Raw genomic sequence first — 25241 nt, forward strand, 5'->3', positions numbered from 1 at the left:
CATGAATACTGCAGAAAGGTTTGGAATACAACGTCAGAGCTTAGAATAGTACAGTAAAGGTCAGACAGGCAGGAAAAGGAAGTGCCGATGATGGAAAGTGCCGGGAAAGGAAGTGGTAACAGAAGCGGGAGTCAGTAATGCTAGAAAGGGAAGTGGCCTCTGGTAATACTGTCAGGAATAATAATAATAATGCCAGTGGTAGGAATTGTGCGAGGAGGGAGATATTTAGTAGTGACAGTGGTACAGGAATCGATCAAGCGACAGGAAGAGTGTCAGGAAAGAAGTGGCGCAAGTGATAGGAATGTGTCGAGAAAGGGGTCATGCCAGAAGAGGATGCCAGTGTCAAGAATAAGGTTAGAGCTGGGCCAGGAGGGGAGTGGTGTTAGGAAGAAAATGGTGCCAGTGATGGGAACAGTGTTAGGATGGGAACAGTGTGATATATGGAGGAAAGAGTGGCAGGAATGAAAGGTAATATAGGCCAAGTAGAAGGAATCGTGCCTAAAGTGGGGTAGTCAGTAGCGTGAGTAAAGTAACAGTACCGTGGCAGAATAATAGAGATAAGACACTAAAGAGAACACGACCGTGAATGGGAGTAATACCAGAAATGAACGTGTCAGGGGAGGGAAGAGCGTCAAGGAATAAGAATTTGTGCCGCGTCGGAATAATGAGAATGCTGCCGTGAAAGGGAATGGGGTCGAGAATGGAAATGCTGCCAGAAACTGAATAGTGAATAGTGCTGTGAAGAGAATAGTGGATAATACCATTAACGGGGACGGAGAATAGTGCCACGGCAGAATGATAATCGGAATCGTGTTATAAATATGAAATACTGCCACGGTATACAGTAACAAAGAAAATAGTTCCATGAAAAGCGACAGGAAATAGGGCCGCGATAAACAATAATATGGAGGAAATGCGCAGTGCATGGAAATAGCGTTAACAAAAGGACTGCTGCCGGGAACAGAAAATAGTGACACGAAATAAAATAAAGAAAATGGTGCCATGGAAGGGTACAGCAGATAGTGCCACGGCAGAATATGAAAATGGTGCCATGAATGGGAATAGTGGCAGGAAAAGGAATACGTGCCAGGAACAGCGAGTAGTATCGTATCGCATCGTTTATAAAGGCTTCAAAATGCTTGCATGCATCGGCCTTGGTCACCAAATGGCGTCTCTAAACGCTGCTCGATCTCTTGCTGCCTCCCTGTTTAGTCCCTTATCCCTGAGGTCACATTCTATGACCTCGTCTCACTTTTTTTTTCTTTCTTTCTTTTTTTCTTCTCCCAAACCAACCCTCGACGTTCACTCCTCTCGCACCAACTTGTCGTCTTCCATCGTTTCAGCATGCTCAGATATTCTCAAGCTGCCACTCATCATCACAACAATACATTCAATTCCTACCCTTCCTCTCAACTTTTCAGTCGCAATCCTAGTCCCCCCCCCCCTCAGACCTTGCATTCAAGGACACACTCCACTTCCATCTAACCATTGTCATTTCTGTGCTTTTGAGCATACAAATATCCTCTTCCATTACAACTCAGGTCTCACTACCGTACAGCATTACACTCCTAAAATATTCCGCATACAATATCCCCCTAATATGGAGGGAGAGCCCTCTCATTGTTAGGATAGGTAAGTAGGTAACAGCTCCCTGAACTTCCTTCAACCACTCCCTACCCTAGCCACAGAGCTAGTTCCGGACCCACCTCCCGCAAATAACATGTCCCCCAAATAACAGAACTCCTCCACATACTCGAGAGACTCTTCAGAAAGATCAGCCCTTTCACATCTGACAATCTCTGCATGCTCTCTCCGACACACCGCACTCACGAAATCTGCATTACTGTATTTCGCAGCCTACCTCCAATATCACTACATCTCATATGCACCAAATTATCACAAACGCTGCACAAGATGGTGTTGCTTCCCACACCATTGTGGCAAACTGAACATGTCCACACTTCCACTGCTCTGACAGAACCTCCAACAGCCCTGAATATCATCCCTCTTGTTTTATCGGTGTTTACCCTCAAACCCATGTTTCCCATTCCATCCCTCCACTTAATAAATCTTTCCCGACGCAATATAGAATAACAAAGAGCAGTGCCATGAAAGGAGGTAGAAAATAACGTCACGACAGTGAATAATACAGAGAATGGTATCTTGAATAGGAATAGTGTCAACAGAAAGAATAGTGCCAAGAACAAAAAATACGAAAGAAATAGTGCCATGATAGGGGACAGGGTATATTGCCACGACAGAGAATAATAAAGGGAATGGCGGCGGGAATGGGGATAATGCCAAGAAAATGACAGGCACAAAAAATAGAAGTGTTAAAAAAAGAATAGTGCCAGGAACAATGAAGAGTGCCGCGACATGAATAACAGAGGACAGTGCCATAGAAAAGGACAGGGAATAGTGCCACGACAAAGAAAAAATAAAGAGACGGAATAGTGCCACGACAGAAAAAATAAAGGGACAGGGAATAGTGCCACGACAAAGAAAAAATAGAGACAGGGAATAGTGCCACGACAAAGAAAAACTAAAGGGACTGGAAATAGTGCCACGACAAAGAAAAAATAAAGACAGGGAATAGTGCCACAACAAAGAAAAAAATAAAGACAGGGAACAGTGCCACGGCAGAGAAAAAATAAAGGGCAGGGAACAGTGCCACGACAAATGAAAGATAAAGGGACAGGGAATAGTGCCACGACAAAGAAAAAATAAAGGGACAGGGAACAGTGCCACGACAGAGAATAATAAAGGGAATGGCGGCGTGAATGGGAATAGTGTCAGAAATGGCGGCGTGCCAGGATTGGGCCATCAGAAACAGTGCCAAGTTTCAGCAGGGGAGTGAAGCCAGATGGTGTGTGTGTGTGTAATTCGTGTTTTTGTCGAAGATATTATTTGTGGATTAAAAGGAGTGTGTGTGTGTGTGTGTGTGTATTTCGTGGTTTATTTTGTCGAAGGTTATTCTAGTGTTTGTAGATAAAAATTGTGTGTGTGTGTGTGTGTGTGTGTGTGTTTCATTTCGTCGAAGGCTATACAGTCATTTGTTGGTAAAAGAACACGATATATTTAAGTGTGTGACGTATCTTGTCAGATGATGCAATATTGTGCGTGTAAAGGAAAATTATATGCCTTGGTATCCTATTATTTAAACTTCCCACATCCCTGTGGAGAGTTTTCTTGTTTTTTTTGGTCCATATTCATATTATTTCCGCTTAAAAAGTAAATGGCCATTACTCTGAGGCTGTTTGGCCTAAAGCCTTCAAACTTTGTCAGGCTAATCGCCGAGCTGGCGGCTTCTTCTGGCCTGATATGATGGCACTCCATCAACCGGATCACCGAATATTATCCAGAATGTAAAATAATAATAATAAAAATAATAATAGTTATAACGGATTCTAGGACGCTTAAGCTAGGAAGCTGAAATTTTACTGCAATATAGTCTTAAGGCGACGTCAGTGTGGAGAGGATTATGGTCCTAATCGGTTAATTATTCTCTGAGATCGCCTGAGATAAAAATTTTGGACTTTTCCAGATATTCCGGATGTCACCTAATTTTCCATGAAGGATTAAAGCTAGAGCCACCAAACCTGGTGAACTTGTAGACTGTGATGACGTAAGGTGACATGCACAAGATCAGTGACCTTGACCTCAAGGTCCTTTTAAAGCTCGGCTTGTAGTAGACAGTTGTGGGAAGTTTTTCTGTCAGAATTGTCCTTGGACAGTTTTACGGTGTTCAAGTTATTATTATTATTGATCATATTACTGCTACTGTTGTTGTTGTTGGTGGTTATTATTATTATTATTATTATTATTATTATTATTATCACAGTCATCCCGCTCATGATTGTTGATTAACATCATAGGTATTGCTCTTTATTAACTTAAGTATTGTTTCCATGGTCGTTTTGTTTAGAACTTTACTCCATTACTTTCATTTCATTATTAAAACAGATATTCGCCCATCAGCTCCACGAGGGTCAGGCAGGCAGGTAACCATTATTATTTAAGTGTCGTATTCTAAATTGGTTGGCGATTTCTGAACATTTTTCCAGTAATTTTGATTCCTTATAATTTTCTCTCTTTCTTTACTGGGCGAATTGTATCGATATTAATGTATAACTAACACACACGGTAATATGCAGCCTAAATCGCTATGAAAAAGATGTTACGAAGTCCGCTAAACCACTGAGATGAAGATTTGAGGACCCCCCCATCTTCCTGTTTTCTTGTTTGCCAATTGTCTTTGTCTACTGTTTATGTGCGATATATCCGAGGCAGTAGGCAGTCCCTTGCGTGTCATCAATGACGAATCCTGACCCTACCCTGACGTGTGTGTGTGTGTGTGTGTGTGTGTGTGTGTAAGCTTAATATTCTACTCTTTTCACTTTAACTTGGTCTTGATTTTCGTCCTTTCACAGCTTATGTTCACTTAGTTGGCAGAACAGTACGGTGCTGCGGTCCTTGAGTCATTGAATAGCACCTCTTCGTGACTAGCATCATATTCTAGTGTTAATTTATCGTTAGAACCAAGTATTCAAGAGGAGGGACTGCAATTTTAGGCAAAGTTAGGGTAAAATGAATGATACGCTATTTTCCTTGGTCTTACGGTTTAATCTCATTGCTATAACCATTTTTTCATGGCCAAAAATTTAGCTCTCTCTGTCTTGAATACTGCGTTAAAACAAGAGATTAACACTAGAATGCATTGCTAGTCACGAAGCAGTGCCGTGTAAAGGAAGCAGACCCATAGTATCGTATTATTCTGCCACTAAGGTACGAGAAATACATTCAAGGGGACGGAAAGCTGAGCCAAGTTAGTAACTGTAGTAGATTATTATTTATTATTTTGGTGACGTCTCTTTATGGTTTTAGGTCCATATTCTCGTCGGTTTAAGGTGGCTTCCTAACACCTCATCCTAAGCGAATTATTTTGCATATTACACCTTAACCACCCTCTCGTGTGTTGTTTTCATCATTCCTGACACCTCCTCCCAAGCTATTTATTTTTCTTGCTACACTAACCACCCTCTTGTGTGTTCTTTAGATCATTGTAGTATCACTATACTCCGCATAAATGACACGCAGAATTATATTAACCAGCCGTATCCAAAAAAACAAATCGCTAATGAAGAGGTGTTAGGGAGCTTTCTCAACCGATGAGAATGATACACCCAGGTTTTTTGCTTTTATGGCATGTTTTTGAATTTGGTCTTGATACTATTTTATTTTCTTATGCGTAGGAAAGCGTCCTAGTTGTGCTGAGGATTATAGTTTCATGTTGATGGTGTATTTCTTATTTTTTCATGCTCTCCTCCAAGCGACATTATTCAGCCCATTACACGTAGTTCGAACTGGAGGGGTTGGATACAGCGTTAACTTCATCACCACAAGAGATCTACCCTGAGCTGATGAAAATCGTAATGTGATACCAGGGATAAATAGGAAAAAAATCGTCTCCAGATTCAAGGAGTTTATGAAGGATATATCTAAACCCCCTAGTTCGAAAAAGTGTCTCTTGAGCTATATAAAATCGCCTAAATGTAGTCCCCCAGTAAATAAATAAATGAAATAATAATCTCACAAAATAGGCCAAATGAACGAGAACTGGAGTTTACCGAGCCAACTCCGCCTCCAGAACCTAGATTACAAGCAGCCTCATAACTCATACGACTAGAGGGAGTCAGTGTACAGTTTCAATCAGCCGTCTTTTTACATCTCGCAGCGTAATGACATCTTTCAAAGCGTAATGACATCTTGCTAATCTAGACCACATGTATCGCAAGCAGCCTCATAGCTCCAACGACTGGATGATCGTACAGTTTCGCTCAGTAGTTCTTTGACACCGACTGGAAACTCAGAGCTTAATGAGATCTTGGGAAACTAGCCTGACGGGTGAAGTTAGTGCCGTTGCAAGGCCAGACCAGAATATCCACTCCAGGCTAAACTATATATAAGAGGAAGATGATGATGATGTCGATAATAATAGTGATGAAGGGGAGGAGGAGACCAGAAGAAGAGAGGAGGTGGATACAAGAAGGAGGGGGAGGGAGGAGACATGAAGAAGAAGAAGAAGAAGAAGAAAGAGGAGGAGGAGACAAGAAGAAGGGCGAAGCATATTTGAATCACCGTTACTTTGAACCAGTAACAATGGAGCAGGTTGAACGGTGTTCAAACTTGGCTTATTGGTTGGGAGCCCCGGACATTTAAAGGGATTATTGAAAGCCACTGCACATGGAGCTTTATTTCTTTCTCCTCTGATTGATTTCTATGCTCAGGACTTCTAATATCTTTTGCTTGATGTCGCATCCTGTGAGGGGTGGCCTAGACAGTGGAACCGGTAACACTAACCAATCTTAAAAGCAAATAATGCAGGCAAACACAGTAGATGTTGACAGACGTGGACCTTGCCTGTGACCTTCAACTTTGTTCGCAAAATGGAATCGCTTCATTCTTGCTTTATCCTCAAACCTTCCACAAAGTTTGGGCTAAGTCGGAACAAAACTGTTTAAGCTGACCTTGTCCTTACCATCATCACCGCTACCACGATAATCACTACCAGTATCATGACCACTACCACCACTGATCCTTCACCACCATTATCATCACTACCACTGCTATCACAGTCACTATCATTACTACTGCTTATCTTCACTGCTGTCATCAGTACCAGTTATCACCACCACTTATCATCACCGCTGTCATTAGTACCAGTCATTACCACCACTTATCACTGCCACTGTCATCATTTTGATAATTCACCATCACTGTCACCTCGCCTGAGTGTAAACAGGTTTGGGATCATAACTGTTTGAGGAACTAAGATATTACAATTCAGTCCCTTACGTACATGCTCGCCGTACATATGTACAAATATAATTAGTTACAAAGTACAAGACTGAGATCCTTGTCAGCATCTCAACACAGGACGAGGAATAATGGATGTATGTTTAATGTGTATCTTCATTCATTGTGATTACTCGGCTGAATTCCCGCCTAGAGTTATTTTACAGGGGAAATTGTCAAAAAGAAAAAAAATAATAATAATGGTTATCGACTACACAAGAGTCATTAAGGTAGACAGGTTGTGTTTGCTGTCCCACTCTTCCCCTGACTACCACACTCAACCGTCAAATTTACAACCCAGGTCCCTATTTCAGGTTTAGGCACGAAGGAAAAAAAGGCAGGAAAATGTCGCATCCAGTGAGCGGCTTAGTTTCCAGGCCGTTTCACCATTTACCTCTCATTTAGTTTTATTTCATCGCCCATATCTCGGTATTTCGTCTCTTACATTTAGCTACCAGGCCGTTTCACCGTTCACTTCCCACAGAGGTACACTACACTGCCCTGTTGTTTCAGTATGCTGCGTTTACTTCCACAATCTTATAAAATATCCCAAAGTTTCCTTCAAACGTAATTACACTTCACTGCCCGTAGTTGCATATTATATTACATTTTGCTGGTTTGACGTCAACATCAAATTCCTAATGAACACGTTTGTTTTTCCCATCTGTTAAAATTCACTCTCCGTGGTTTCACTATGTTACTTAATATATTGGGTTGACTTCCAAAAAAAATTACATACGATCAAGTTCTGTCCTCTTGCGTAATTGCACCTCACTGACAGTATTTTTATTAAACTTGACTAACAATGTGCAGGGTTTACTTCCACAGTCTTTGACTGACATGAAGGACCAAGTTTGTCGTCGTGTTTACTCGCACGTCAGAGCTCATGGTCCTTCATTTCGTTATTTACAGTATGCTGGGTTTAGTTCCACAGTGTACAGGCGCCACCAAAGTTTTTCCCTCTAATATACCAACTTTCCTGCAAGGTTGCAAAGCAAAATATGCAAGCAGTTTCTTTCTTTCTTTTTTTTCCTTTTTTCCTGGCTCTGATTATAATATATTTTCTGCCAGACTCCACATAGACTTTTTAAGGAATTTATTTTAGCATATTTTTGCCACCAATATATATATTTCAGTTTTTCGGCCAAGCTTCACACACACACACACACACACACACACACACACACACACGCACACACACACGCACACACACACACACATATATATATATATATATTATAATATAAATATATTTTCTTTTTACTAACTTTTCTGCGCGGCTGCAACACATACAGTATTTTAGCAGTTATTTTAGCAATTTAGCTTTTAGTGTGTTGCCTCTCATGTTCTGACTTTCATGCCACTTTTGAAATTTCGTTTAGTTAGCCTGAGAATGCTTTTACTATTTCTTATTTTTCACTTTGGTACTCTGCCTTTTTTTTTTTTTTTTTTTTTTTTTTTTTTTTCCCCACAGCTGTCCTTAATATATTGTAAAAATTTTCGTAGTCTTTACGCTTTGAATGTACTGTGTGCCAATTTTTGTTTTTGTATTGTAATATCTTGCGGTTTAGGTATGGGGAAAAAAAAAAAAATGCGAGGACAAGCCATTCCTGACAACTGCCGGCATTCCTCCCTGTCCAAGGTTTTGCTTCCCGTCGTTCCTAGTTCAAGCTCCCCCCCCCCCCCCTTTTTATGCTGTATGAGCTATTCTATCATTTTCAGTTCTTCAGTTATATTACTTTTTTTTTTTTTTTTTTTTTTTTTTTTAATACACCATACTAACTAGTGTCATTTTTAATTTTTCAGTTTTCCCTATTAATGTTTTCCATCATAGTTTCATTTCGTTTTTTGATATAACGCACTAACGGGCCTGCCATTTTCCCAATATTCCACGCCGCTGTCCGGAAAATCCCTACGCAATTCCATTATTATTTTTTCATTCACCTTATCCACCGTTTTGTCATTTTCTTTCTCTTCACAAAATACTTCAGCAGATTCATTTTTAGTACCCTTTCCTCTTCAACCATTTTCCATTTTCCTTCTCAGGCATTTCCCATTTTCCTCTTCACTCATTCTGCACTTTCCCTTTCTGTTATTCATGAAGTAATTTTGCCACCATTCTGCTGGTATCCACTTCTATTTTGAGTTAGGTGGGGCTCAAAATCAATGCTATGTCCTGCCCTTCATCTTTAAAACCGTGTGTTCGAAACCTGCTTGGCGCGAAGTATAATGGTTTTAGTCCCTTCCAGTCCGATGCGCATTTTATTTTATTTTATTTTTTTTTTATCCAAACGGTTTGGTTGAGCTTAGGAGAGACTTTTCCAACTGGAGGGGTTAGTGATAGCCTTCATCAGCCACTTCACTATGAGACATCCTGTTGTTGAATAAAATCGTCCTGTTATAGTAATATATCACGTCATCGGACAGAAGGAGTTAAAGTTTAGCCATGCCATAAAAGATAAATTATTTTGCCCCGTCTACCCTCGTTTGATAACTTGTTAAAATGTGAAAACGGACGGGAAAATATGATTTGTAATTAAAGTTTCCCCTTGACATAAAACTCATTTTATATTTTATCCATCTACCTCCAGTTAGTTGTATGTAAAATGAATTATCTTTTAATCTATTAAATGTACATGGCACAAGCTTTTTTTTTATATACATATATATCGTATTTACCTTCTGTCAGTTGGGCGAAAAAGATGTATTGAACGTATAAAGCTATATTAAATGTAGAAAAATGGCATACCGTACTTTTTTTTTTTTTTTCTAAGTTCATCACTTACATGTAAAATGAAATATCCTGTGTGAATATGTTAAATGTATATAGGAAACGCGTGTAAATTAATGCGTTATGAGAAAATGAATAACTTGCATGTGTGAATATTTACGAGCCAGTACATTAGCTATTCTCGGTAATTGAAAACGGAATATTCTTGGTAAAACGCCTATCTGATATTGCTACCCAGAAATGTGTTCGTGAACTAGAACCATCAGCTTACATAACGTGGATGAACTGGTACGGTACAATGGGTTATATCGGACTCAGCTATAACCCCCATATAACAGGAGGGCGAAGTAGTGGAACCGGTTTAATAGTCTGAAAGGTTAGTTGACAAAACTATCCTCTCTTGGTGGTCCATGTGTTAACCTCGCTCAGTCTGATAGTACTGTGTGCTGGAACTTGTTCACGTAGCAGGCTAAAGATATACGGTATCAGTGGCTAAAGGGTCACTAACAACAGTTGTAAATGATTGAAAATCTCTGTTATTTTGATATTTCGTACTTCTGATAACGTGTATGGACCCAGTCTGCGAATAGAAATCAAATAACCAAGTACCCAAAACGATGTAGAATAGATTCAGTTTACCCCTTTTTTGGTAGCTAGGGACGCCTCACACACTCTGTGGCCCACACTGTATTCTTATAAAAGCATTACCACTTTCCCATTGGATATACAGTCCTCAAAACTACGCAGCATTATGTACAAGATAATACTTATATATCATCCAAATTTCATGGAGATATTGCGTGTAGTTTCCCAGATATCTTGCATTAAAGTTGATAGCTTTCAACAAACAAAGATGGCGGTGCTATCTCAGTACTTGATTTTTGCAGTTCTTTTGGTTTGAATGGCATAAGGAGTGCGCCAGGAATGAAGAAAATGACATCATGTAATCTTCTGAAGTCCCACAACGATTGGGCTTCACTTTATTGGAGAACTGGTTGGAATTCCAATATTTGCTGCGTCTGGCAGTGCAGCGGCGGGCTCACTTGGAGGCCTGCCATCCTCTCTCCCTCTCTGCCTGAGTGTTACCACCCATGGGAGTTGTGCTGTGTGGCTTCATTACCTCATACCGTCTGGGCACACTCTAGCTGTAGCTTGAGTTAGGACATTTATTATCCCCTCCTACGCCATTGTCATGCAAGAAAGGCAGTGTGGAGGTTGTGAGGTGATGTGTATTGAACCCATCAGTAAATGTCAGGCGGTGGCAACGCTGCAGATAGCCGAGACCCGCCGACATGTTCCGCATTGACTAGCGGTTGGCAACACTCCGGCTCCCGCTCCACTACACTCGCTCACAACCTCCTTACACAAAATACACTTTTTTTGCTATACAACCATACCATCACCTTCGCCATTTATATTTATGCACATAATACACATTTATTTTTGGTTTAATTATAGGAATTGTTAAAATGGATGTAGGAGTAGTGGTAGACTGTGAACGAAGACGGCCGAAGGATTCTGACGCGTGTTAAACTTATTGGGAAACTCTGGCGGCTCGCATACTCCCGCCTCGCCAAATGTTTCTCAGTGTTTCGTCTTTTTCACAACTGTCCTACCTCGATGATTCCGATTCCCGGCCTGACATTTTTATAAGTCAGACGTTGTGTTCATCCATGTTAATCAGGGGAATGGATGTTGGTGGATAAAGAGGGGGTCGTGGATAGGTGGATCGAGGGGTGGATAGTGAGTGATTGAGTAGTCAGTGAAGCATTAACTCAGCAGGGTGACACAGCAGGGTTCGCTCGCTGTGGCAGAGAGGACGCTGTGCCAGGCTATTCCGTACCAGTTGTTAGAATTTATAGTCCACCCTTGCAGTTTCGAGATGGGAGAGAGCGCTCTTGCTGTGCACCAGCTCTTCGCTCTGTTTCACCGTGTTCGTTCAAGAGCTGAGAGCGGAGTAGCCGGGCTTTAGCGGCAAAGGAAAATGTATTTTAGTAATCTCGCAGGCTGGATTAAATTGGTACCTCCAGTTTCTCTCCAACCCCCTTCCCTCCTTTCCTCCCTCACCCCTCCCTCTCTCTTTCCCTCCACCGCTGCTACCCTCCACCCCTCCCCCACCCCTCCTACCAGCACCATTTCTGCCTCCACTGCGCTTACGTCATGGCTCTTTGTTCTCTGCTCTCAGCTCTTGCCCTTAGAGAGGTGACCTTCAACCGGCAACTCAGCACCTTCCACAAACACGACCATAAAACTTTCAACCCCGCTGCTGAAAAAAGTTACTTAGCTAATTGGTCAGGTCTTTTTACAGTTTAATACATTTGGGGTCCATATCAGTGTTCGGGGCCCCAGGATGGACTCTTTTTGGTTGGGATTTTTTCATCAGTTTCTCTTCTAGTCCAGGGTTCAGTAAGCAACTTAAGCTAATTGAACACCATTTTTGCAGATTAATTTTGGGGTCCATATCTGCTTTTCGAAGACCCAGAATGGACTCTTTTTGTTAATATTCCAGTGTTTTCCTCCGCTCTTTTTCCTCTCCCCCTAGCGTTGGCAACCCAGCAAGCCACCCGCCTCCTGTCTCGTTCATCACCGGGCTGGCTTGGGTTGGGGTTGGGTTGACGCGTTAATTAGCCGAGGGAGTTTGTTTTATGCTCGCCAAGGGTAAGAAGAGCTTGTGGGGGGGCTTGGGTTGAGTGGTGAGCCAACGTGGGAGGGTGAGTGCTACCGGAGCTGGCTTTTCCCCGCTTTTTTTTTTTATCGTCCTTTGTGTGACGCGGACCGGGTTTTGTTTGTGGCTTTCTGTTGACGTTGCTGGTCTTTCCCTCTTTATTTCTCTGCCTTGCTGTTTGTGTTCACATCCTCCATTATTCTTTTTCTTTCGTTCTTTGTTGCGTTTTTTATCCTCACCGTGTTTTTATTCAATTCATATTTTTTCGCCTTAACTGATGCGGACCGAGTTTTGTTTGTGGCGCCTTTCTTTTCGTGCTCTTTCCACTTTCTCTTTTAATTTCGTTCTAGGCAGATGCGTTTGGGGGTCCACTCGGTGTTTTTATCCCCCGGTTTTTGTGCGTGAGCGGGGAGCGGACCAGGTTTCGTTTGAAGTGCCTTGATGTCCCTTGCTATTGGTGTCTTTTCTCTCGTTCTTTACTGGGAGCGTTTCTGGTCCCCTTGATGTCTCTTGCTGTTGGTTTCTTTTATTTCGTTCTTTACTGGGAGCGTTACTGGTCCGCTTGCCTCCTCTTTGCCGATATATAATTCCTTTGTGGCTGTGCTCGTCCTTTTTTTTTTTTTTTTTTTTTTTTTTTTTTTTTTTTTTTTGACCTTAAGCTTCTTGGTGTTTTGATACCGCCTCCCTTCAAGTTGTTTTTCCTTGTAACGCATTTCTCCTGTTTTCTTACTAGAGTCCACCGTCTTGTCTTGCTCTTGGTGGATGAGTCCGAGGTCCTCTTCCTGCCTCTTGGTTGGCCGTTACTCTTCTCATAGTGTTGATTGCTCACATGTTGCTTGTCCTTGGCTACCGGTAGTGTTGTTGTTTCTCCGTTCTTGGTGGATGCGTTTGTGGTTCTCTTGTTGCTTCCTCGTGGTTGTTGGCGGCCTCTTTCCAGGGTACTTTTTTTTTCCGATATGTGCTCAGACCTGGGTTTGTCCCTCGTTCCTCTGTTGTTGGTTCCTTTTGTTTGGCTCGGTGCAAGTGTTTGGGGGTCCTCGTGCTGCCTCTTGGTCGATTTTTTCCTTATTTCTCGTGCGGCTTGTTGAATGTTGTGTGTGTGTGTGTGTGTGTGTGTGTGTGTGTGTGTGTGTGTGTGTATCGTTTTTGCTCGTGGTGGGTGAAACCTGGTTTCTGAGTCTGTCACTGCCTCTTGATTGATTTTAATGGTCTTCTGGCTGTTGATTTCTCTTTCTTGGCTGTTGTTTTTATTTTTACGTTGTGATGCGGACTGAGTTTTGCTTGTTGCTAGTTTTAATGTTTCTCTCTCTCTCTCTCTCTCTCTGTCCTGGGGAAAGGGGAAAGAATACTTCTCCCGTATCCCTGGTTGTCATGAGAGGCGACTAAAGGGGGCTAAAGTCTCCTGTCTTTCCACACTCTTTACTTCCGTCCTGCCTTTATTCTTGATACTCCCTTGTGTCTTCCGAACTGTATTTTCCCTGTACTTCTATCAGATTGGGGCCTAAATGCAGCACTACACTCTGAATAATTATATCTAATCATTACCGTATCATTTCCTCAGTCACAAATTTTGACAGTAAATAGTAAACGTTGATGCAAAAAATGGGCTAAAACGTGTCAAACGCAACAAAAACATAAGATATCACAAATGAATGCGTAATCATCCAAAAACATCGGTAATTATAAGAAGGTAGCAAAAAACAAATCCATTTAAATTTGTAGCCGACTACCCTGCATTAAAATTTCACAATGTTGCCATAATTTCAAGTCAGAGCTGCTGACTCTGCATTGAAATTGGGTTTGATGAAAGGCGTTTGATTTAAATTCAGCGTAACACGTTGATTTTTTTTTTTTTTTTTAAGCATTGATTCTAATTGATAGTGATTTAGTTGAATATCGATATATATTTTATATCAGCGCTGTATTTCTTTGGTGCAAGTGGCCATTGATAATAATTTAAAAAAAATGAATTGACGAAAAAATGAACAGAAATGAGATTACAAGGAGAATATGTGAGAGCAGTATCAAAGGTAGAGGTGTGATAACGGGACCACCAGTAGGCTGGGAAGGCGGAGTGGAGGAATACATACCGGTAAACTATAAATCTCTCTATCTATCTATCTATCTATCTATATATATATATAATTATATCTATAGGTAGATAGCTATATATAATTATATAGGTAGATAGTAAAAATAAGTTAATTTCACGTTACCGGTACTAATAGCAGTTAAATATCTAGCAAGTAACACTAGAACACTGTACAGAAAGAAACAGATCTTACACATTCATCTGCGGGCGCTGACTGGGGTGGCCGAGAGGGAGGTTACAGCAGGGAGCGAGGGAGACACATTTACACCCTGTACATAACCCTAAGTCTGTTCGATGAATCCCTTCTTTAGAGGCGAGTAGGACTTTTGATATGGTATGCCCGACAACAAGTTCACTCCTGCATATTGCATACAAAGTGTTCCCACTGAGTCATAATTTTTCTTGCCTGCTTTGGTCCAGCTGTGTCGAAACGTAGCAAGTATACGCTGGAGCGGGAGCAAGGCGACAAGCTTAAATACTGGTCTCCTCACCCGAGTGTAAAGCAGACACACACTGATTTATTACTTACATTTGCCCTCCATGGCCCCCCTAAAATCCTGCCGTGGCTTTCTTGGGGGCCATGGCTCCCAGTTTGAGAACCAGAGGGTTAGGGATTTTGTTCCATGACTTGAACAGGTTAAGGACCTCCCATTGACATCAGCTTCGTGGGTCAAGCCTTCCAAGAAGCAAACAATTAAAACCACTTCATCGCCAAGACCATTATTGCAGCAAAACCACTTCTCCCTCTCGTTTCCTATTTCTGTTCCATTGCTAGTCATATATCTCATTTGAATTAGTGTCATGTGGTCTTTGATACTTGGCGCTAGGAAGCCATAATTCATCTCTCTCTCTCTCTCTCTCTCTCTCTCTCTCTCTCTCTCTCTCTCTCTCTCAGATGGTGGATGCGGGCCTCGTTGCTTTCTCTTGCACGGTCGGCCCGTTTATGCTTCATACCGTGTTAATTCCTGTTAGCCGTTTTCTTTACTCTTCGTTCACATTTGTCTCGCTCGTAGTCGGTGCGTTCTCCGTATTGCTTGGCTTCCTCTTGCTCGGCTTCCCAATGCCTCTTACTGTGTTCATTCCTCTTGGTTGTTTTATGTACAGTTCTCCCCTCCCCCCCTTCTCTCTCTCTCTCTCTCTCTCTCTCTCCAGCGTCTTTGGAGATGCTTGTGACCCTCTTGCTGCCTCTTTTTCCACTTTTTTGCACTGTGAATTCCTCTTTATTTTTTCCTCTGTAACTCTTCTCTGTTGCTCTTTTTGCACTTGGCTTTCGGGGATGTGTTCATGAATGTTTCTTTCTCCTGGCTTGTTTCTTCTGTTTTCTTGATTTCTCTTTTTTTAGGCTTTATGGTTTTCCTTTAGCTGACATTCTTTCTCTTGTTGACTCACCTTGAACTCTGTATTATCTGGGGATGTGTTTGTAGTTCTCATAGTTTTCCTCTTGGAGTTGTGATTCTTTTTTTCTTTTCTTTTTTGAGGGGGAGGGGGGCGCTTATCTCTTCCTCTTCGGTGCTCTTGGGATACGTTTCCGGCCGTCTTGCTGCATCGCGGTTCGTGTTTTTCAGCATTCTTCGCTTTCCTTGATGGTTGTAGATTTTTTTTTTTTTTTCGTAAATCCGATCGTGATATATGCGTCCTCTTGGTTTGTGTATTTCTTCTTGCAACGTCTTGACGTGCATTTTCCTCATCTTTATTTGTTTGTTGTTTGATTCGATCATGCTGGATTAGTCTGTGATCTTTTACCCTCTTAATCTTCTGTGTGTATCCTGATTCCTCGTTCTTTTTTTTTTTTTCTATCTCTTAACTGCTTCACTTGCCAGATGGGTTAGAGATCATGTTGACGCATTCCGTGTTTTTGTTCATGTATTGGTGTATAATATCTTTCTTTGGCTGTTTTTGCTGTTTTTCTTTTTAAAGCTGCTGGGTGCTGGAGAGGGGTGCCATCACGTGATGGCACTGACGGCTGAGCAGCTCCTCTGTCCGGTTATCTAAGCACTCTTCACCTCTTGCCGTATCCCCTGTTAGTGAGACGGTGCATTGCAGGAGGGGGCAGCCTCAGCCTGCAGTCTATGGGGTTTACATTTCAGATGAACCTGGGGCTACAACTGCAACTCCATCATCTGCCTTGACTGTGTACTCTTGTTGTCGACTCCTGGCTCTGTATGGATACTTTCACGGTCCACTTGCTGCCTTAGTATGCCATATTTCCGTTCTTATGCTGTTATGTTTGGTGTTATGCCAAGTGTGGGGCAGTGGAGTATGGCAGTGGTAAGAGAACTGGAAACAAGAGAGGAACGGCATCAGAATAACAATAGCCCTTCCATTACCCCCATTAACTGCTGACCAGGTACAGTTAAAAATAAATAAATAAATAGTCTCGTTCGCTGTTGGACTTTCCGCAGTGACGCAAAGGACGAAAGGTTTTGGAATACCGCTTAGTAATATCCTGTTTTAGCAACCATACGTCCGTACATTAGCTTCAGTTATGCTACTCACCCATGTCTTGTTATGACTCTCTCTCTCTCTCTCTCTCTCTCTCTCTCTCTCATCTGACACCTAAGTACATAAACAAAGCTGAGATCTAATTATGACCCTTGAGTAACGGTACAGCTGGGCAGTATCAAAATCGCGTCCAGACCTATTGACAGCTCTAATTAATAACAGATCAGTGGGTTGGATGGATTGTCGCATAATTTTGTTCGGAAGTAGTTGTGTAAATGATAGTGACATCCTCCTGATAGTAAAAAGATAGCCTCATGTAGTCCGGAACCCCAAATGTGTAACTATCAAAATCTTATCATTCAACAATGATCATATTTATGGAGATCTTGGTTCATTTACTTTGGAACTTAAGACATGTAAAAATGAATCTAAGCCATTTGGGATGAGTTTATTCAACAGTTAGAATTTAGAGTGGAATTTCGCTTCATTATGTTCGAAACTGCGGAAATGTGAAAGGTATCAGAACCGAACGCGATTTAGCCAGACTAATGAACAGTAATCATGTGAGGTGGAATTTCGTTTTCATTTAACTCGGAACTCCAATCGTGTACTGGATACCAACACTTAGCGGGATCTTGCTAAACAATATACAGGTTAGAGTCTCGCTTCGTTTAGTTCGGAGCCCCAGAGGTGTGAGAAGATTATTTTATCAGGAATGTATACTCACAGCCAAAAATTCATATTTGTATGCGCAGAGGTTTGGGACTGCTTCGTTCGCCGCCTATTCATGAGCCAGAATCGATGCTGTGATCCCGAGTTATCCAGGGTTTACTCCGAACAAGAACTTTGTTCCTCGAGCATAAGTAGGAGAAACTATTAGCCAGGACTATTTAGGCAAGAACAGAGGAAACCAACGCTGTTGGAATGGGATCATTGTAGATTACGTCGCAGCGGGGCAGGAGGAGGCCAAACCAACGCTTTCACTGATGCAAATTTGAACTTATGTACCTTCTTTCTCTGTGGGCTTCATGAAATGGTCTGGCATTAGTTGAAACGGGTCCATCGTCCAATCCCCCTTTTCTTCTTCAGTAACGTAGGGTTAATTCCGGATATATTCAGAACTTCATCTTATAGCTCGGTGTGTATATGAATTAACTGCTGTCCAGGAAAGTAAAGGTAAGAACAGAGTAAGGCAACACTGTTAAGTAAGGGATCATTATAGGATTACATGGCAGGAGAGCAGGAGAGAGCAGTTCAAACTTCATTACGGGAGATCCATTACCGGATTAACCTACAGGGATACGTTCCCAACACTTCACTATCTATAATTCGAAAAGTAAAACCTGCGAAGAAATAAATTGGAGTAGTGCAATAAGTTTTTTTTTTTTTTTTTTTTTTTTTCCATCAGGTTCAAAATTAATTACTGTTGAATTTCGCATTAAAGTTCCATCGATATTTGCAGAGTTGACCTTTGCTAGTTTCTGCCATTTTTACATTACTATCTGTGTAGAGAAAGTTGTGATATTGTGGAAGACATGGCTGGGTTTTAACGAGGACTGTCAGTGCATGGATGACTGAGAGTTGGAGGGGCAGGCAAGAGAGAAGAGTTGATGGAAGTGCTCAGACGGCCATGAATTTTATTCTCCAATGGTTTTGTGTGTGTGTGTGTGTGTGTGTGTGTTGGGGCACTCACCATCCACTAGCTAGAGTTAGTGGTACCTTCACAGTGTTGTACATGGTGACAAGCGAAATTCTTTACCGGTACTAAGTGGGTGATAGCCGTGTAACAGATAACGTAACGCCTGGTGATTCTAGTCTAGCGAGTTAGTGCGTTCTGACCGGATGTACCTAATAAAAGTGGTGGGTAGGGCTTGGTTCTTGCGTAATGCTGCTCAGGGGAAAACGATTGTAACTTGCTGTATATGTCTAGATACATGACTTTTTTTTTTTTTTTTTTTTTTTTTTTTTTTTTAAGCATTCCCCCTTCAGGTTGTCTTAACATCGTCGTGGCTTCCTTCAGTTCTCTCCCCTAATGATGAAGATATTACTAAGTTTATATTCTTCCTTTACTTTTAGTGTTCACAATTATATTTTGGTAATATTTAGATGTTCTGAGAGAAGTTCAGAGTTGCAAGGTCATATAACGGAGAAAACGTGGCAGTTGCAGCAGAGCGTAGACTGGTAGTGGTGGACTGAGATTAGGAGTGGCATGAGAAGGAAACCAGAGCATGGGACACGTAGGATAAAGTGGTGGAAGTTAAAGGAGGAGGATCTAAATAGGCAGTTTGGGGTGAAAGTTTTGGATGAAGTTAGGTCGCAGGTGGGAGTGCAGGAGTGGTGAGAGGAAAACAGCCTGGTGATACTGAGGGTGAAGGTTTTGGATACGTCAGCTAGGAGGAGACCTTCTGGGGTTAAGGAGACGTGTGTTGGTGGTGGAACGAGGAAGTGATAGGGGCTAAAAATGATGCCAAGAAGTGGGGTACACCAAGGCGAAAGGAAGACAAAATTATGCGGGCAAATGAGGAGGCAAAGAGACCAGTGGGAAGAGCAAAGGCGCAAGCTTGGAGTAAGGTGTATGAAGAGTTGGAAACATCCCAGAAAGATCTGTAGAAGAGTGCAAACTCGAGATTAGGCAACCAGGGATTTCACTCATATCAAGCAGGGTGAGGACGAGGGGGGAGTGGTTTAATGTGACCAGCACAAGATCAGGGATAGGTGAAAAGGATACGTTGAAAAGTTGCTGAATGAGGAGAATCCGACAGTAGTCTTTGAGGATAGTCCCAGATGAGGCTTTTCCGGCAGATATAAGCAGAGAAGTAAAGATGGCGCTGAAAAGAATGAAGAACAAGGCGGCGGCGGGGCCAGATGGAATACCAGTGGAGGTTTGGATGTGTTTGAGTGAAGAGGGGATAAATTTGGTGTGAAATTTGATGCAGAAGTTTTATGTGCAGGAGAAAATGCGGGAGAGAGGGGAGACATCAGGACTGCGTCAGTTAAAGAGAGATAAAGTTGATGTCGCACACGATGAAGGTCTGGGGTAGGATTATAAAGAGAAGATTCAGGGAGAGACAACAGTAGGGGAAGAGAAGTGTGGTTTTTATGCCGGATAGATGGACGACAGACGCGATTTTTGCACTGAGGCAGATGCTGGAGAAACGGAGAGGCAGAGGGGGTTGCATCTTATATTCACCGACTTGGAGAAGGCACATTGAGGTCTGGAGGTGTATGAGGGAGAAGGGTGTGCTGGAGAAGTATATGAGGATTGTACAGGTTATTTATGAAAGGGCGAGAACCAAGGTCAGAAGCAGCGTAGAACTGTCAGACGAATTTTTAGTTGGACTTAGTTTACATCAGGGATGATCTTTAACTCCTTACCTTTTTAATCTGATTATGGACGTGCTGGTTCGTGGGGTAAGAGATCAGTCCCACTGGTGCATGCTCTTTGCTGATGGCGTCGTGATGTGCAGCACGAGGAGAGGAGGTGGAGAGAAATTTTAGAAGAATGGAGAGGGGCTGTGGAAGACAGAGGACTGAAGATCAGTAGGAAGAAAACTAAATATTTGATTTTTAACAAAGTTCAAAATTCTGGGATTAGTTTGCAGTGAGAGATATTGAAAAGAGTGGAGAAGTTTGAATATCTAGGATCGATGGTGGCCGAGGAGGGAGACTTGGATACGGAAATAACCCACAGAGTGCAGGTGGGTTGGAGGAAGGTATTGGGAGTGCTGTGTGATAAATAATTAACATGAGGCTTGAGGGTAAGCTGTATATATAAAATGGTAGTGAGACCGGCTTGTATGGGGCCGGGACTCGGACAGTGAGGAAAACATAGTAGGAAAAGCTGGATGTAGCGGAGATGAAAATGTTAAGATGGATGTGTGGAGTAACGAGGTTGGACAGGATCAGAAATGAATCAGAGGGACAGTGAAGGTGGATGGGGTATCCAAGAAAGTGCAGGAAAGAAGACTAAATTGTTATGGATATACGATGAGAAGGGATGAAGATTATGTGGGGAGGAGAGTAATGGCAATGGAGGTACAAGGAAGGAGGTAAAGGGGAAGGCCGAAGAGTAGATGAATACTGTACATTGTGTGAACGAAGATTTGAGAGGGGGACTGACTGGGGAGGAGGCGCATGGTCGAGCTATATGGCGAAGATTGGTCAAAAACATCGACCCCTTAGTGGAATGGAAAAAAGTGGAAGAATAATAAGAAAATATTTTTCTTTTATTTTAATGCATGCAGTCATCAATCAGAATTAAATATTGTTACAGTTCAGTCGGATGGATGGCATTGTCTCTCATCGGTCAGTCGACTGATTTGAGGTTGAGTCACAGATAAAGCACATCTCACATCTGGGCACACATCCTACCAGTTTCTGTTTTTACTTTATGAAGAAGATTGGATGAGCCATATTTACATAAGTAGTGGAAATGGCAAGAGGACTAACTAATTAATTGCTGGATAAGATTGATACATTAAGCTCTAGGTTTTTCTTCATAGAGATCTCAGGCAGAAGAATCGTTCCTGAGTTCAAGGAATTCGCCTTGATCATCATCAGGAATGGTAGCAACATCAAGACGTTGACGAAGGATTCCTAACCAGTTCCCTGCTACATGCTAATGTCTGGGAAGTACGTTTTGAGCTCATTTTCCAAGAATTTCAGGTATTTAGTTTTGAGTAATGGGTCAAGTAAATGATCTCCAGCCATGTCACGAAAACTTGAAAATACACATAGCAACATTTGCAACACCGACTTTCCTTTGCCAGTTCTGGAGCTTGGCGAGAAAAGTACGAATACAGTACATGAGATGAAACGTATTTCTGCGTTCGCCCTGTAACTTGAGTTTTTACCTGTTTAGTTGCCGTGCAGTGTCTGTTAGTAGGCAAGACGTGGTTCCCAAAACAACTCCTTGAAATGAATGGTCGCCCTTCCCTTTCATTTCCACAAGCAACTTAATTTCTCCTCCAAGTTGGAACACTGGATTCACAACATTACCCTTGGAAAGCCATCACACTGTGGAGTAAAATGGGAGGGCTACATTCATTGCATCCAAGTCTCTGCAAAGTTGATGAGAAAGGTCAGAGTTCAGATCCCCTGCTTTCACAAAGGTAACACAAATACCACTACCTCCAGGATCTTGTAAAGGGAATTACTTTGTATCCACTGGAAACGAACCGGACTGGTGGTTGTTACACACAGTGACTTAATATACACACCGTACACTTAAATTTAAAAATCTCCCTCAAAAAGGTAGAGTAACGAAAAGCAAAAATCAGATGTTCACATTTTCTGTAAACATGTACTACTACTTACAATAGCCCGTCGTGGCCCCTGTAACACCTTGCCATGGCCACCCGTCTGAGAAACACTGGTCTGGACTGAAGAGCGTATACCCCAGGCTGTAGGCTCGTGATAGGGCAATAAAGTTTTGAATAATGGATGAACACATGGTATAAGCGAGACTGTGGACCTTATTTATGTACTCTGAGAATCCCTCCACTCCTGTGACGTATTTTATATTTCATTCTTGCCATCCAGACGATTTAATTTAACGAATATATTCAGCTCTAGAACTAAAGGAGTATATGAAGGCAACATTCAACTCCCCCAGCTTTAAAGGTGTATCGCAAGCTTACTGTAATCGTCTGGAGATTGTGAGAAAATGAAAGAAATACATCACCAGATTGGAAGGGTGAAGCTGTGTATAAGGTGACTTTTGTGTAGGTTTGTCTTCATTCCTACATCCACCAAACACAGCACAGTTAGAATATTAAAGTGACAGAACACTGAAGCAAAACGAGGTGTGATAATAGCTAACCGTGGAGACGACTGTCCTGTAGATTGGTTGAGATCCTTTAAAAACATATTGCCAATTGGATGTTTTGTGGGGGTCCCAAGATCGTTGACCATTCTTTACCAAAGAAAATACACACACACACACACACACACACGAATTATTGTATATTAGTTTCCATTACCCGTAGGACAGGCATAGCGTGTTCAAATGAGGGTCATTTTTCAACCAAGCCTCCTGCTGCTCGAAACCAACGAATAGCTGCTACAATTCTCATCGCTTGCTTAAATGAGAGCTGTTTATGAACCACAGTTCGCTTTGCTCGCAACCAACGATTTATGCGTCGAAGCACTTGCCCAAATGAGAGCCGTTCCTGTGGCGAAGCATGAAACTCCACGGAAATGGCCTGTAATATAACGACAATGGGGACAATTATTAGAGGTCAGAACATCCCTTCAGAAAATATCAGTCGACATGATATTGAAACTGGCCCATCTGGAACCCAGGCCCAACCATCCTCTCAGGTTTCATGGATAATTCCTTTTCCAGTTTTGGCTGTACTACACAAAGGTGCACGCCCGCGTCCAGGATTATTCAGCGATTGAAATTGCTTGTACAGTACACCTTACCACTTTCTTGTATGCAATTTTTTATCGTTTTTATTTCGACATAGTTTGCATCATTAACGTACATGAGAATATTTAGGTGCAGCGTGCAGAGTAAATCGTTAAGGAAAAAATGTTACGAAGTTCCAAGGCCACTAAGAATACGGTCCTGAATATACCGTTTTTTGAAGTTGCTATTAATGTTCCTGTTCCTGGAGTGTTAAAATTAAGGTCGAATGTTATTTTCTCGTGTTGGTTGTTTTATGATTTGGCTAGGGAAGTTATTTTCAAAGCAGTCGATTGATTCTCCCAACTCACTTTCAACGTAAGGTAATGAGAGAGGGAGGGGGGGGGAGTGGAATAGGTGTGGTGATGATGGTGGTGGTGGTAGCTGTGGTGGTGGTGATGGTAGTAGATGTGATGACGGTAGTGGCGATAGCTTTGGTGGTGGTGGTAGTAGTAGCTGTGGTGATGGTGGTGTTGGTAGTAGCCGTGATGATGGTGGTGTGTTGATGGCAGCTGTGATAATGATGGTAATGGTGGTAGTTGTGGGGTGGTAGTAGCCGTGATGATGGTGGTGGTGTTGATGGTAGCTGTGATAATGATGGTAGTGGTGGTAGTTGTGGGGGCGGTAGCTGTGCAGAAACGGCCTTCATTTGGAGTGCTGAGCGGCCCAATCATCAGGTAGGGAGATAAGGGTCAAGGAAAACGAATACGATACAGTAATAGTGTAGCTTTTCCTTTTTGGCAGCGAAGCGTGAACGATTTTTTTTTTTTTTTTTTTTTTTTTTAATGATATGAAGAAATTTATGAACTTTTCAACACAAACGTTATTATTTTCATTTAAGGCTTGTGAAGGAAGCATCGAAACAATTTTGTGGTGGTACTAATTGAGGTGCCATTGAATTATGAAAATTTAATGGCTAGTGAAGAATTTTTTAACAATTATGCCAACCTGGAAGTAATGAGCCGTGAATTTCGAGAGCTTGTGATCAAAATAAGGGAAGAATTTTGAAAGCTGTGGAATGAGAACAGTGAATACTAAACCCTTATTAACCCATTCAGACAGAGGGTTCTCTACGCTGACTGAAATCGTCAGATGCAAGTTAAATGTATATCGAAAGACGTCGCTGTACTTAACACAGGCTTCTATGTCTGACGATTGAAAAAAAAAAAATAATAAAATAAAATCGCCCCTTTTTTTTTTTTTATACTAGTGTTGTCCCTACATGAGAGGAGGGTTAATGATTACAGTATTGACATCATCAGGCATCTATGACTCACGCAGCTAAATTTATGTTTGCTGGAGTAGAGAACCAGTGTTGTCTTGGAGGGAACAATTGACGGGCTTTTGGCGTTTAGTTCCTTCTTCCATGCATTAAAAAAGAAAAATCAGATGAGATAGCGATGAATATTTACAGATTACAAAGAAAAGTAGAAGGTAGGGAGAAGAGTGGTAAAAAATTGAAAAGTTCCTGAAGAGATAGTGATTAATTTTTGAGAATCTAAGAAGTTTCAACAACGAAGAAGTTAGAGAAGTTATTTAAAAACTGGTAATGTATTTCTGAAAAGTTACTGAAGATAGTGAATGATTTTTGAGAAGCCGGTAACGAGATAGGCGATATTTCTGGGAACTTGGTAACGAGGTAGCGAACGGTTGTGGAACTGTCCCACGCGTTGCCGGGGTTTAGGAAGAATTTGACGGCGTGTTTACCCCTTCTGTCCTGTTACGTCGTACAGTATTTCCTGTGGTTTATTCTTGCAACGTTCAGACACGGGTTTATTTATAGAAGGGGATAATTATTGAACTAGTGGAGTTATATAAATCCCTCATTGACCCCTTCAGAACGAGGTGCCTAAGTTGAATATATTCATCTGGTCGCAGCAATCACGAGAGAGAGAGAGAGAGACGTCATTGGATTCGTGGAGTTAAAACAGCTTCCATTTCGAACGAAGAACTCTGAAACCCGAACTTTCATTGTGGGAAAATGTGTGGGAAGTTGCGAACGAGATTACACTCTAATTGACCAAGTTAGAGAACAAAAGTACACGTT

Source organism: Coenobita brevimanus, chromosome 65, assembly GCF_032717465.1.
Source record: "Coenobita brevimanus isolate Jiangsu-jjx chromosome 65, ASM3271746v2, whole genome shotgun sequence".
In the NCBI taxonomy this organism is placed as follows: Eukaryota; Metazoa; Arthropoda; class Malacostraca; order Decapoda; family Coenobitidae; genus Coenobita; species Coenobita brevimanus.